The sequence below is a fragment of the Mastomys coucha genome, unplaced genomic scaffold (genome assembly GCF_008632895.1).
Source record: "Mastomys coucha isolate ucsf_1 unplaced genomic scaffold, UCSF_Mcou_1 pScaffold15, whole genome shotgun sequence".
Lineage (NCBI taxonomy): Eukaryota > Metazoa > Chordata > Mammalia > Rodentia > Muridae > Mastomys > Mastomys coucha.
Genome location: NW_022196897.1, coordinates 14,267,747 through 14,280,852, shown reverse-complemented (window position 1 = coordinate 14,280,852; position 13,106 = coordinate 14,267,747).

The window sequence follows — 13,106 nt, the reverse complement described above, 5'->3', positions numbered from 1 at the left end:
CTTCCCAATTACTGGGATTCCAGACCTGTCTACTACGCTAGACCACAAGTATGCATGTCTGGCAAAAAAGTTAAGAGGATAGGTCATGGGCCCTCAAGAGCTGAGGATGTCATTCAGTAGGTAGAGTGCTAGCCTAGCATAAAACCTAAATTCTACCCCCAGCAGCATATAAAATGAACATTGGAATACACACCTATAGTCCAGACGTAGAAGCAATAGGATCAGGGGTTCAAAGGCATCCTCAACTACAAGGGGAGTTCAAAGGTAGTCTGGGCTCCGTGAGCTCAGAGAAGGGAAGGGGAGTGCTCAGTGTACAGTGGGTAGAGCCATTACTACCTCCGTCCCCTGGGTGAAGCCTGTCAGGTCTCCCAGTCATAAAGCCACTGTGCTTCCTTCCCTCTGTAACTGATAAGGATCTCAGAGGTGACACTGGCCATGGGAATGCCTTGTTCCTCACCCTGTGTTCATCTTGTCCCCTGGCATCCACCAATTGCTGCTTGACATTGCTCGTTACAGAGTATGGCCTTTGAATACAATCAGTCCAGTCTGTTCTCCTTTACTTCTTCTTTTGTGGTACATGAACTCAGCACACATCACCCACACTCCTGTACTTACCAACCAACACCACATTCTCATCTCACACTGAAACCATTGCCTTGCCCCCAAGCTCCTGACAGACACCCTTTCAGTTTCTCTCTGCTGAAAATACCTCTAAGGAGGTATTTTCAGAAATAGAGTCCACAACACTGGTTCTTTTACTGAGCATCTCTTAACCCCAGGGTTTATGTTGTAGCATGTATCAGAACTTACTTTTTAAAAAATTTTAAAAATTATTGGATTTATTCATTTTATGTATGTTTTGTCTGCATGCATGTATGATTGGTTTCCACAGATGTCAAAAGAAGGCAACAGATCCCCTGAAACTGGAGTTTCAGATGGTTGTGAAGCACTATGAGGGTGCTGGGAATTGAACCCAGTTCTTTCTGAAGACCAATAAGCAGTCTTTTTTTTTTGAGGTGTGGACTGGGGGCCACTGGTCCCAGACAGGATTTCTCTGTGTACACCTAGCTGTCCTGGAACTCACTCTGCAGATCAGGTTGGCCTCCAACTGGAGATCTGCCTGTCTCTGTCTCCAAGTTCTGGGATTAAAGGCATGTACTTTCGTCGCCTGATATGTTCTTTTCATTTTATACCCAGAATTATAACTTCTAAATTGCTAAGTAATTCTGTTTAATTTTTGAGGAATGGCTGCTCCAACTGACTTTCATACTAGAACAGGACTTTGAGGCAGTTTAAGAAAGTCCAGAAAGGAACATTTGGAAACATCCATTTGTATAGATTTTTATCTTTTATTGATGTTGGATAGAAACATAGCATTTCAACAGCATGGTAGTATGTCATCTGTAATCGTAGGAGTCTACAAGTTCAAGGCCACCTGAGCTAAAGATGAGACCTCAGGGCTGAAGACGTGGGTCGGCATCTAAAATACCTGCTGTTCTTCCAAAGAACATGGGTTTGTTTCCCAGCACCCACATGGTGGCTCACAGCCATCTGTTACTCCAGCACCAAGGGATTAGACACATTCTTCTGACCTCTGATGGCCCTGCACAGGGTACATGTACATTACAAGCAGGCAAAACACATATTATATATGTTTTAAAAATAAATCTTGTTCTTTAAAAAAAAAAAATGAGGCTCTTGCTCCCTCTCCTACCCTCTTGCTCCCCTTCCCTTTCCCCTCTCTCCACGTAGCCATGGCTGCCCTCAACTTCTCTATTCTTCTCCCTCTCTCTGCCTTTCTACAATAAATGCCTTAAAACCAAAAAGAGAGAGAGAGAGAGAGAGACCTGAGCTGGAGAGATGGCTCTGTGGTTAAGAGCACTGACTGCTTCCAGAGGTCCTGAGTTCAATTCCCAGCAACCACATGGTGGCTCACAACCACCCATAATGAGATCTGACACCCTCTTCTGATGTGTCTGAAGACAGCAACGGTGTACTCATATACATAAAGTAAATAAATATTTTTTTAAAAAAAATGAGACCTTATCTTAAAAACAAAGAAAGTGCGTCTCCTTTGCATTTCTCTCTTCCTGAGTTCATCGTGATATGGGAATAACCTTCTGTGTGTTTTTCTGAAACAAGTTTTCACAGAGCCCAGTCTAGCCACAAATTCAGTATGTAGCTAAGACTGGCCTTGCCTTGTAATTCACCTGCCTTTACTTCCCAAGTGCTAGTATTCCTGGTGTGAACCGCTGCACCCTGTATTCCAGGCCTGACTCTGACTCTGGAATGACCTTTTGTAGGTTTCCTAATTAGTGAGCCTCCACAAAATCAGAGGACATCCTCCCCAACTAGGAAATGACTTCTCTCAAAGAGCCTCCAGTCAGTGAAATAACAAACTGACTGGGATGGCGCTTCTCCCTTTCTCAGCCAACTTTCTGTGCTGCTTCAGAGCCACGGCCCACAGCCCTTTGAAGACTGTAGCACCATGGGCAAGGTCTCCCCAAGGTACACGGCCCTGCCTCCAGGGACTCACCTGGAGTTGCTGTGGCAACCGCATGTTCAACTAAATGCTGTGTACATTGATAATATCTCCATATATATTCAAAGAAATTTACTTGAAACCAACTTGAACCCCAGCCTACTCCAAGAATTGGGGGCCAAGACAGCTAATGACAGGGAGAAACTCCAGGAAAGAAAAAAAAAAAAAACTCAGACTCACAGGGCTTATGATTTCAGGTCGAAGCCCCCTTCAGTAGAATGGTGAGTGATACCTCAATATCATGATTGACATGTGGACTTCGGTACTAGGCGGCATGCCCCCTACAGCAGGGTCTTTGCACAGGTACTCACTTCATCACACCAAGTGCTGGCCTGTGAGTGCTGTTCGTCCACTCATTATTCACTGTCTGCATTTAACCTTCATGAATATCTGCTTCATCTCAGCACTGCCACTTTGAACTATGTGATATGTGTGTGTGTGTGTACATGTGTGTTTGCATGTATGTGTGTACATGTGTGTGAATACATGTATTTGTATTTATATTTGTATGTGCATTTACACATGCACATGTCTGTGTGTTTACACATGTGCATATGTGGTGCTAAGGATGGAATCCAGAATCCTGTGTACACTAGACAAGTGCTTTGCCCTTGACCCTTGGGCAGATGGAGTGATCCAAAGGCTGCCTTCCAAAGTCTCTCCCACATCCTACTCCTTAGGACCTAAGTTGTGACTTCATTTGAAAAAAAAAAAAGGTCTTTGCCAGAAGTCCAGAGTCAGGTGTGTCCAGGACCATATCCACACTAGTCCTCCAGAAGAGACCCTACCTACTTACTCAGGGCCTTTGGCTCCTAAGTGTTCGCTGGCTTGTGGCCACATGCTCCAGTATCTGTCTCTGTCTTCTCTCCTCCAGGACATTGTATTTAGGGTGAAACTCACCAGGGCTGATCTCATCTCAAGATCCTCACCTTGACCCAGGAGATGACTCAGTTGCCTGGTTGGTAAAGCACTTACCACACAGATGTGAGGACCTGAGTTTGATCCTGAGAATCTATGTAGAAAAGCTAAGCATGGAGGTGGAGGTGGAGGTGGAGGCAGGAGGAGTTGCTGGTCATCCAGCCCAGTCTAATCAACGAGCTCCGGTGAGAAACCCTGTCTCAGAAAACAAAGACAGATATCTCCTGAGAACACCCAAGATTGCCTCTGGCTGTCACACATGGGCACATGCATGAACATGCATGCATCTCACACACGTGCTCACACATACACACACACAAACCTTGCCTCAATTATACCCTAAATGACCCTCTTTCCTAATAAGTAAGTATTAGGCTCTAAGTAAACCTTTTGACACACTGCAGTGACAAGAGCAAGTTACAAAGCCAAATGCTTAGTATGGTACCATTTTTCTATTGTTGAAATTGTGTATATTAGCATAGATGCAGATGTGCATCTGGCCTGGGAAAACAGCTATCATTGAGAGTTGTCATTTAGGGGTGAGCTTGGGGAGGTAGGGACTCTGCTTCAGTGTTTCACAGAGACCTGCTATTTCTGCCTCTTCAAAGGCACCACCAACTCCAACCTGCACTGTTGAGCTCCTGAGTGGTCAAGATTATTTTCATGACTGAAAAAGCATCCTCAGGATCTGGATGTGTGTGTGGTCACATGCCTGCCTAGCATGCCCAAAGTCCTGGGTTCAATCCCCAGAGGAGGGAGGGAGACCCAACCCATCTCTGCAGCCTCTTGTTATGCTTGGCTTATTCCCAGGAGGCCTAAGGGCCCCACCATACCACAGCACAGCATACTCCAAGGCTACCACTCTGATAAAATGATGGTGGGGTGGGCGTGAGGGTAAGTGCTGTCATTGGCTCTCTAGACCCATCTGTCTGAGCATTAGCTCTCACAAGGGATTGTTCAGAAGATAACCACATGGCTAATAAGTTTCTAAAGAGCAAGCCTGATGATAATAACTCTGTCTAGTGGGATATTCTCTTCTATGTCCAAGTTTAAAGATCAAGTAAAGTGGTTTTACATACTCACTATTATTCAAAAATGTTGTCTTTTCTTTGATTTTAAATCGATCATGAAACCCACTGACAGGCACACACTTTTAATGTCAGCACTTGGTAGACAGAAGCAGAATGATCAAAAGTCTCCAGGGATAGTGGCACACACCTTTCATTCTAGCACTTGGAAGGAAAATAAGTGGATCTCTGAGTTCCAGGCCAGCCTGAACTACATACAAACCTGTCTCAACGGGAGAGGGGGAGGGAGACCCCATCTCAACTCACTGAAAGGACCATGGATGGTTAAATGAGGGGGTTGTGAAGTGGCCTCACCAGCGGCTTAAGGCCATTCCTCCCACTAAATTAAAATAAGGCCACTGTTTGGGTCTAGGCTCCTGCACTTAGCCCTGTGGGCCAGGAAAAAAGCCAGAAAGGAATTATCTACACCAAAGCTCCTGTCCAACAAGGAAACTCCTCAGTGGTTTATCTCACCTGGGAAATCAAGATTACAGTGATGTAACTGACTCTCCTAACAGCCCTTTCACTGGATTACTTAATAAAAAGCTCTTACTGCCCAGAAACAGGACAGTCTCAGGTAGTCAGGTGTCACTCAGAACTGATCACAAGGATCTAACTCTGGGCCTGAGGGTGGAGCTCAGTGTGCTCTAGGTCCCAGAGAATTCCATCTCCAGCTGCTTAAAAAAATGAGGGGTGGAGTTGGGCATAGTGACACACTTAAACCCAGCACAGAGGCAAGAGGCAAGGCAGAGGCAAATCCTAGGCAGAGGCGATCTCTGTGGGTTTGAGGCCAGCGTGGTCTCCATAGTACAGCCAGAGCTACACAGTGAGACTCACAAAACAAACAGATAAGTTGGGGGGGGCTTAATCATTCAGTGATTAGGAGTACTTGCTGTACTTGCAGACGACCTGGGTTGGATTCCCAGCACCATATCAGGAGCTTGCAAACATTCATAATTCCAGTCCCAGGGATCTATTGCATATGTATAATACATATGTATCACATGTGTGTGAGAGAGAAAGAAAGGGAGGCAGAGAGGGAGGGGGCACTCAAACTTATTCACACTTACAATAAAAATAAGTCTTTTTTTTTTTTTTAAATTGCTTGCTATAGCTGATCTCTTTGTTTCTCTTCTGCCCTTCCCTCCTTTGGTGGATGATGCTGATAAAAGGCAGGTGGGTGATGGGAACCAGAGCTGAGGGTGGGAAAGAGGAAGTAGAGCCCTAGAAGGATAGACTGGCAGCCTTCCTCAACCTCCTGCCACTGTGAAAGCAGACTTATGTCCACCAAGCCATATGTTATAAACAAGGTGAGCTCCCTCTGTGCCCGCAGTGCAATGTGGTTCAGCCATGAAAACTGTTGGGACAGTGGCACATGTCCATCACACACCCAGTGAGCCTCACAAACCTCACTTTAAGGAAAATAAGCTAGCTATGAAATGTCACATGTTGTAGGATTCCATTGCCGTGACTGGCAGTCAGTGGTCAGGCCACCAGGACAATAACAGGGAGTGGGACATGGCCAGCCGCCTTGTGGGTACAGGCTATGGTATGTTGCATGAACTTTTCCTGGGGAGACATGAGCAAACAGTATCATGACAAACCAAGGTAGTTTGGTGAACCAGTGAGTTTATTAGGCTTATTCACAGGATCTCAGGTGAGCCCAACCCGCAGGTAGTCAGATGACCAGAAAGGCTCAGCCCAGAATGATGACATCTCCATAGCTGCATAGATGGAGTGTTATCTCTTCCTTCAGTCCTCAGGCTCTACATGCAGCTGGGGTGCATTACATGCAGCCGGCAGGAAACTGCGGGAGTGGCAGGACTCTCTACTCCTCCCACGAGGAAAAGTCAACAAGCCTGATGTCAGGGCCTCTTGCAAGTAGCTATAGCCTCAGTGAAGCAGCAAACACTACCAGTGACACTCAAAACTGTCACTTTTCTGAAAACTGGGGGCGGTGAGATGAGCAAAGGTGGGAATGGACAGTGGCAAACTGACTTAGAATCAGGCTTATCCCTTCCTCAGCCAACTTTCTGTGCTGCTGCAGAGCCAGACAGTACTGCTGCACCATGGGTGCACCCACACATACACACATTCACAAGCAAAGAAATACATGCTACGAAAAGATAAATTCTCACTTTTTTGTTTGTGAATTGCACATCAAATTTTTAAGTAAGCAGATCAAGTCGCCTGTAATTCTACAATCTGGCAAGTGGTGCTGTGGGGGCACCAGGCGCAGGACATCCCAGACAGTTTGTTATAGATGTGCTACTACACAAAGTGGCCTGTACTCTCCCTTTCACCAGGGCTGGCTTCAGATGAGGTCTTACTCTGCAGCCCAGGATGACTTCAAAGTTGCCATTCTCCTACCTCAGGCTTCTGGGTACTGGAGTTACAGCTGGCCTCTCCTTTCTTTTTTGATCTAGTGTTTGTTTGGTTTTGTTTTTAACAGAACAGGGGACCACAACCACATGCTTGGAGATCGACAAATTCTAAGGCAAGGATCAGAAGCTGTGTTTTGAGCTGGGCATGCTGCCGTAAACCTGTAATCCCAGCACTCAGGAGGCTGAGGCGGGAGGACTGTTGACAGTTTGAGGTTACTTAATTGGGCTTTGTCCCAAAAAACTATTTAACTCCAAACAACCCCTATCCAGTCTAGCAAGATCACAGCTTACTCTGGGGGCACAGCTCAGAGGCTGCTTTGCTCACACCCATCCTCTAAGCACTGGCTCACAGCCAACCACTTCTTCTCAGCCTGTGTGGAAGGCATAGTAGCCTCATATGCCTCGGACACTGCCTATAGATACTGTTGGAGTCACCCCTCCCCCATGAGTATCCCTGCTACACACACACACACACACACACACACACACACACACACACACATACACACACAAGCTGGCTTTGTTGAAAAAGGTAAAATCCTTGCTACACAAGCAAGAAGACCTGAGCCTGGATCCCTAGCACCCATGGGACCTGAGCCTGGATCCCTAGTGCCCATGGAAGCAGCCAGGCACCAAGCACATGTCTTTAATGCCAGCACTGGGGAAGCAGACAAGAGGATCCCTGGGGTTCTCTAACCAGCCAAGTCTGCCTAATTGCTGAGCTCCAAGTCCAGTGATAGACCCTGTCCAAAAGAGAAAAAAAAAAATGCCTTGAAGAGCCACATTGGGATCCATGGCACTGCTGCACTGCTTCAGCTGGGGCCCATGTTGATGTCCTTGGCCCATGTTACCACCAAAGGCCACGTGGATGTCTGTGGTCTGTACTGCCACGAGAGACCATGCAAAGTTCATACAAACGCTAATGGCAGAGGCCACATGGATGTTCGTGTTCCATGTTGTCACCATGAACCGTGTTCTCACTGATTGTAAATGGCAAGAGAGCTTTTTTTGCAATGGTATAGTAACTGCAGACTCACACACAGTTGAGACCGAGAGACACACAAGGCTTTTGTGATAACCTCTTCTCCCTACCCCCAACCCACCCAACCCCGAAGAAAGAAACAAAGAGCCTCAACAGGAAGCCATGAAGAGAACTCTTAAAAACTCTGATAAGGATGCAGAAGTGTAGCTCTCCACAAGAGATGGCTTCTGGCATGGGGAGTGGGGAGTGGAGGGTCTGGCCCCTAGGACTGTGGTTGTGTTCCAATGAGTATAGCAGCAACACAAATTGTACTTGGTTTGGGGTTTTTTTTTAAAGGCATCAAAGGGGGGGGGCAGACCTGAAAAATGAGTGTGATCAGAGTTCATGATGTGAAATTCCCAAATAATCAATAAAAATGTTATGTAAAAAAATAAAAAGGTAGAGGGAGGAAGTCTCTAGAGCTCCTCCCCTCCATAAGGACTTATATGCAGACACAAAAGCAGAAATGGGTGTACTTGGGGAAAGGAAGGGGGTACACCAGAAGTGGGGTGGCAGAGAGGGTAACGGGGAGTGAGTATAATCAAAACTCATTATGCACAGTTTTGCTTTTCTATTGTGTAACCAAAAGCAACTTGGAGAGAAAAGGGTTTATTGTCTCAGGCTTACAGTCATTACAAAGGAAAATCAGGTCAGGAACTCCAGGCAAGATGCTGGAGGAAAGAGCTAAAGCAGAGGCCATAGAGGAATGCTGCTTACTGGCTTGCTCTCTATCGCTTGCACAGCCTGTGTTTGTTTGTCTAGCTGTCTGTCTGTCTGTCTGTTTTTAGTATAACCCAGGACTTCCTGTCTTGGGGTATCACTGCCCACTGTAGGGCTGGGCCCTCTTACATCAATCTTACATTAAGAAGATGCTATACAAATGTGCCGGATGGAGGACTTCTCAGTTGAGAATCCTTCTTCCGAGATGGTTCCAGCTTGTGTCAAGTTGACAAAAACCAGCACAGCAATGTCATAATGAATCCATTATGATATATAATTTGTATGTGTTAACATCTTCTGTTGGACTCCATGTGCACACACACAGGTACACTCATACAAGAGGAGGAGGAGTCACAATTGTGTTGAAGTTCACAACTGTGGAGAGTTGGAACGTTCCAGATTAAGAAGCAAAATTACCTTGTGCTATCTTCAGCCCCTCTTATAATAGCCACTTGCTGCTCTCCTGTGTCTGACTAAACATCCCCGTGACTATCACACCAAACGTTTTGAAATATGTTAACTTAATAGACCACTAGGTTCCACCAACCCCAAAGCTAAGAATGTAATCAGACACAAAAGCTAAGAATGTCTAAGACCTATAAGAGACTCCTTTGCTTTGCTGTAACCACCTACCTTTCATTTATTCTGTGGCTATAAAAGTGACATGGCTGCTTCCATACTGAAATGGAATGGAAGTCAGGGCATTACGAATCCATGTTGAGGGTCACAGTCATTCTTTTCTGGCCAGAGTAAGTGACCTCTGAGTGCCTTTGGAGCAGAGTTAAGTATTGTATGGACAGTGACATGTACTGGCCCTGAATGTATGTTTAATCAGAGCATTCTGAGTCCTGAGCAGTACACAGTATCTGCCCTGGCAAGGAAACAAGTGGGTAGCAACATGTACCCAGTGAGTGACCTTGGCAGACCCTCTGACCCCCCCAGACCCTGGAGGTATCAACACCATTCCTGAGTTTCCCTGTCTGTTCATGCATTCATTCTATGCTTAGCACCTTCCTATGACTCAGCAGCTAGGCTGGGTAGATGAGTAGGCATCTCAAGATGAGTAGGAACCTCACAGGGAGACAGGCTCACTGCAGCACCGTGGCTCACCGTAATACAGAGGAGGGACAAGAACTCTATGGTAGAGACCCAAGTGGGAAAGATCTGTACAGGAGCTGTCAACACACTCGGTGTCCCTGCCTGACCAGAGTAAGTGAGATTCTCATAGCCAGAAAGAAGGCACCTGAGGCCCAGCCCATTACCAGTCACTCCAGACTAGAATTACAGGGTGTGGTGGGAGAAGGGATGGACTTGTGATAAGGAACTGGCAGGTGATCAGAGCCCTGAGCCCCAGAGTCTAGAAGCTAAGGGACCTAGATTTTTATTTGGGGGCAGAAGCCATGGAAGATAAGGGTGCAGAGGATGAGTGCGAAAAGGGAAAGAGGAGGGGAGAAGGAAGGAGAGGAGAAGCAGAAGAAAAGGAGGCAGGCAAGAGAGGTAGGATCAGATAAGCCAGCTTTCTGCAGGCCCTCAGGCACCTCTAAATCTCTGGGTTCTTGGTCATGGTTGTGCAGCAGTTGCCAGTTGGCTTGTCTCCATCTCATGAGATAAACCTCTCCAGGCCCCATCGTCCCAGCATCCATCAATCTAGTAGCCAAGGGCACCTTCTGCAAAGATGCACTAGTCTCTCAGCCCTAGCGGGAGTTGGAAATCTGGGATCTACCTTTTCCCAGAAGGCAGTGGGAGTGTCTAGGAAGGCCAGGAATGGCTGAGGACAAGCAAGTGGAAGGCCAGTAAGGTGGGCATCTCTAGTCTGGATGTTCCTAAGTCCCCAAGCTACATGTAGCAGCAACAGGAATTACTTGTTCTCAGAATTCTAATCAGTAAGTCATGAAGAAGCCACTGGAGACAGACAATAGGCACGCATAGGGGGGGGGGGGGTCTGGAGCTAAAGAAAAGCAAGTTGAGGTCTCAGCAGAGAGAAGTGCAGAGGCCATTTCAGTCCTAGGAGTGGGCAGCAAGAAACACAGGAAGGGTCTTGGAAGGGTCTTACTTCTTTCCTTCCGTCTCACTGCCTCTCTCTGAGCCTAAATGATGTCCTGGGACAAGGTGGAAGAATAACAGAAGGGACCCTTGGTGGCTAGCCCACGGTGCCACACCAGATACAATCCTTAGACACTGTGAGGGACCATCCTCTGCTAAATAGCCATATTTTTTAAAAGGCAGTCATAGCTTTAGTGGATCTATAACACAGCCTGGCCCAAGGACAAAGGAGGAAGCTTCAAAGTGCTAACAGCCCACCCAGAACTCAGGACTCCTGTGCTCACACAGGGCACAGGCATGCCAGAACAGGTCCCAGAACTGATGTCCACAAGTCAGAGATGAGTGCTTCATTTCATAAACATGCTCATTTCAGTCATGAATGCACAACACCCCTAGAATAGAAAGTAAAAAAACACCTGGTTTACAGAGTGAGTTCCAGGACAGCCAGGGCTACACAGAGAAACCCTGTCTTGAAAAACCAAAAAAAAAAAAAAAAAAAAAAAAAAAAAAAAAAAAAAAAAAAAGAAAGAAAGTAAAAAAACATAACTAAGGCCATTAAAAAGATGCATTTTGAGACAGGGTCTCATGTATCCTAAGCTGGTCTCAAACTTGCTGTGTAGCCAAGAATGATCTTCCTGCTACCACATCCTGAATGTTGAGGATGTATACCATACTTCTTTTTCAAGCAATTCTGGGGATCAAACCCAGGGCTTCATGCCCTAACCAGTGGAGCTACAGCCCTAGTGCCAGAACAGGTTCTTTTTGTTTTGTTTTGTTTTGTTTCGTTTTGTTTTGGTTTGTTTTGTTTTGGTTTGGTTTTTGGTTTTTTTGAGACAGGGTTTCTCTGTGTAGCCTTGGCTGTCCTAAAACTCACTCTGTAGACCAGGCTAGCCTTGAACTCAGAAATCTTCCTGCCTCTACCTACCAAGTGCTGGGATTAAAGGCGCATGCCACCACTGCCTGGCTCCCAGAACAGGTTCTTTCTGTTTATGAGACAGGGTCTCACTGTGTATCCTTGGCTAAACTAGAGCTTACCATGCAGTCCAGGCTGACCTTGAACCCACAGAGATTCACCTACCTCTGCTTCCCAAGTGCTGGGATTAAAGGTTTGTACCATCATGCTTAACACAACTTTTTAATACAGTTCAGGGAAATACATGGAGGCTTCACTTTTGAGTCAAGAAGCAGGTGAGAAAGCCTTAGACTGCTTGGTGTGGTGGCACGTGCCTTAAATCCCAACGGAGGTAGACAAAGGCAGAGACAGGTGAATCTCTGTGAGTTCAAGGCCAGCCTGGTCTATATAGAGATTTCCAGGACAGCTAAGGCTACACAGTGAGACCCTGTTTCAAAAAAGCATATATATATATATATATATACACACACACACACACACACATAATATGAAAGGGAAGGAAGGAAGGGGGAGAGAAATAAAGAAGTAAAGGAAGAAGGCAATCCCTGGAGGATAAGCCCAGTTAATCCTGTGGGATATTTGCCATTGAGTGTAGCTAAGAGACTGACTTCCTGTGACTGTGACCTCCTGTTGGCCTGTGATGCTGCAGACTAGGAGACAAAGACTCACAGGCAGTAGGTCTCAATTGTCTGGAGCCATACAACCACAAGACTGACTCTTGAGCCCCACCTTTCCCACTGAGCTAGGGCTAGCTACCAGGGAGCCAGTGCCATTGAGAGCTAAGGACTAGAGAGCTGGACTGGGAAAATTCCATTGAGGTTGTTGTTACCAGTCCTAGACAGCAGACTGGTACTATGAGATGCCACCCTCAGCAGGAGCAGAGGCAGGTGTAGGGACCACTCAATCTTCCTACCCCAGGTGCTCGGGGCTAGGGCAGAGCCTGGAAGACCTACTGGAGTTCCTGGCAATCTCCACAGGGTTGTAGAGAGGCCCTTCTGAGGGGGACAGTGAGTGAGGAGCTGTTCTTATCCACCCAGGAAGAAGAATGAAGCCAGATCTCCAGACTTGGTGGGGTTCCAGATACCTAGACACAGGGGTACTGCACAGCATGTCAGAGGCACATACAATCATCTGGTAAGCCTAGCAGGGAATAAACTGGATTGACTCCAGGGATCTTAGCAAATTTAGGTTGCCAAACCCAGAATGGATGATGGAAATGTTTCCCATCTTAAAATCAAAGGGTGATGGGCACATGCCCTTGGGAGGTTAGAAGGTCAAGGTCTGCCCGATGCTGTGGCACACAACTTTGATCCCAATAATTGGGAGGCAGAAGCAGGCTGATCTCTGTAACTTCCAGGCCTGCCTGGTCTACAGAGTGACTGTCTTAGAGTTCTAAGACAATCAGGGCTATATAGACTCTGTCTCAAAGCAAAGGAAAAAGGAAGAGAGAGAGAGAGAGAGAGAGAGAGAGAGAGAGAGAGAGAGAGAGAGAAACAGA